The sequence below is a fragment of the Pantherophis guttatus genome, chromosome 2, assembly GCF_059756535.1.
Source record: "Pantherophis guttatus breed Tessera chromosome 2, ASM5975653v1, whole genome shotgun sequence".
NCBI classification, from domain to species: Eukaryota; Metazoa; Chordata; class Lepidosauria; order Squamata; family Colubridae; genus Pantherophis; species Pantherophis guttatus.
In genome coordinates, this window is record NC_142064.1 from 108,147,648 (window position 1) to 108,150,444 (window position 2,797).

Below are 2,797 nucleotides of genomic sequence, written 5' to 3' on the forward strand. Positions count from 1 at the left end.
TCTGTTCCAGTCCGGCTTCAGGCCCAGGTACAGCACGGAAACAGCATTGGTCGCGTTGGTGGATGATCTCTGGAGGGCTCGGGACAGAGGTTGCTCCTCTGTTCTAGTCCTATTAGACCTCTCAGCGGCTTTTGATACCATTGACCATGGTATCATGCTGCGCTGGTTGGAGGGATTGGGAGTGGGAGGCACTGTCTTACGGTGGTTCTCCTCCTATCTCTCCGACCGGTCGCAGTCCATGTTGGCTGGAGGGCAGAGGTCGACCTCAAGGCACCTGGTTTGTGGGGTGCCACAAGGGTCGGTCCTCTCACCTCTCCTGTTCAACATTTATGTGAAGCTGCTGGGCAAGATCATCCGTGGTTTTGGGGTGCAGTGCCATCTGTACGCTGATTACACCCAGCTGTACATCTCCACCCCAGACCACCCCAACGATGCCCTTGAAGTGATGTCCCGGTGCCTGGAGGCCATGTGGGTCTGGATGGGGAGGAACAGGCTCCGACTCAACCCCTCCAAGACTGAGTGGCTGTGGCTGCTGGCGTCCCGATATAGTCAGCTGGTGCCATCATTGGTTATTGGGGGTGAGACATTGGCCCCCATGGAGAGGGTGCGTAACTTGGATGTCCTCCTGGATACACGGCTGTCTTTAGAAGAGCATATGATGGTCATGGCCAGGGGGGCTTTCTATTAGGTTCACCTGATACGCCAGTTGCGCCCCTTTCTGGATCGGGACTCCTTATGCATGGTCACTCATGCCCTTGTCACTTCCCGCCTGGACTACTGCAACACTCTCTACATGGGGCTCCCCTTGAGGAGCACTCAGAGGCTCCAACTGGTGCAGAATGCAGCCGCACGGGTACTTATGGGGGCGACATGGCGCTCCCACGTGACACCTTTCCTGCGCGAGCTGCATTGGCTTCCAGTGGTCTTCCGGGTGTGCTTCAAGGTATTGGTCCTCATCTTCAAAGCACTCCATGGCTTAGGGCCGGTTATTTACGAGACCACCTTCTGCCTCCGATAACCTCCCACCGGCCAGTACGCTCCCACAGAGAGGGCCTCCTCAGGGTGCCGTCTGTCAGGCCATGTCGGCTGGCGACCCCCCGGGGAAGAGCCTTCTCTGTGGGGGCACCCACCTTCTGGAATGAGCTACCCCCAGGGCTACCCCCCGGGACTGATCCCGGACCTCCGGACCTTCCACCGGGCCCTGAAGACTTTTTTATTTCAGCAAGCTGGGCTGGGTTAAAAATCTTTTAATTGGGGAACTTTATGGGTAAGCGGTTTTAAATTGGGGAAGCCAAAGATAAATTTAATTTTGTTTTAAAGTATTTTAATATTTGTATTGTGTGTTTTTAATTTTGGCTGTTCACCGCCCCGAGTCCTTCGGGAGAGGGGGCGGTATAAAAAATTTAAAAATAAATAAATAAATAAATGAATGAATAAATAAATAAATAAATAAATAAATAAATAAATAACTGACTTCTATTGGATCTTGGGACGGCTGAACGCGACCACATGTTTATTGGACCCGTGTCCTTCCTGGTTGGTGCTGGCTTCCTGGGAGGTTACACGAGGCTGGCTCCAGGGAGGTTACACGAGGCTGGCTCCTTAACGCTTCTTTGAGTGAGGATGTCCTGCCGGCCACCTTGAAAGAGACGGTTGTGAGGCCCCTCCTCAAGAAGCTCTCCCTGGACCCGGCTGTTTTGGCTAACTATCGTCCAGTTTCCGACCTTCGTTTTATTGCAAAGATTGTTGAGAGTGTGGTGGCGTGACAGCTTCCCCGGTACCTGGATGAAGCTGTCTATTTAGATCCTCTCCAGTCCGGTTTCAGACCTGGATACAGCACGGAAACGGCATTGGTCGCGTTGGTGGATGATCTCTGGAGGGCTCGGGGTAGGGGTTATTCCTCTATCCTGGTCCTGTTAGATCTCTCCGCGGCTTTTGATACCATCGACCATGGTATCATGTTGCGCCGGCTGGAGGGACTGGGAGTGGGAGGCACCGTCTTGCGGTGGTTCTCCTTCTATCTCTCCGACTGGTCGCAATCTGTGTTGACAGGGGGGCAGCGGTCGACCCCGAGGCACCTTGTTTGTGGGATACCACAAGGGTCGGTCCTCTCGCCCTTCCTGTTCAACATTTATGTGAAGCCGCTGGGTGAGATCATCTGTGGTTTTGGGGTGGAGTTCCATCAGTACGCTGATGATACTCAGCTGTACATCTTCAACCCAGACCATCCCAACGATGCCTTGGAAGTGATGTCCCAGTGCCTGGAGGCCATGCTGGTCTGGATGGGGAGAAACAGGCTTCGACTCAACCCTTCCAAGACTGAGTGGCTGTGGCTGCCAGTGCCCCGGTATAGCCAGCTGGCACCATCATTGGTTATTGGGGGCAAATCATTGGACCCCACGGAAAGGGCTCGCAACTTGGGCGTCCTCCTGGATGTACAGCTGTCTTTAGAACAGTATATGACGGCTGTGGCCAGGGGGGCTTTCTATCAGGTTCGCCTGATACACCAGTTGCGCCCCTTTCTGGATTGGGACTCCCTACGCACGGTCACTCAAGCACTCGTCACTTCTCGTCTGGACTATTGTAACGCTCCCTACATGGGGCTCCCCTTGGGGTGCACCTGGAGGCTCCAACTGGTGCAGAATGCGGCTGCGCGGGGGATTATGGGAGCGACTGGGCGCTCCCATGTGACTCCTCTCCTGCGCGAGCTGCATTGGCTTCCGGTGGACTTCCGGGTGCGCTTCAAGGTGTTGGTGATCACCTTTAAAGCGCTCCATGGCTTAGGACCGGGGTACTT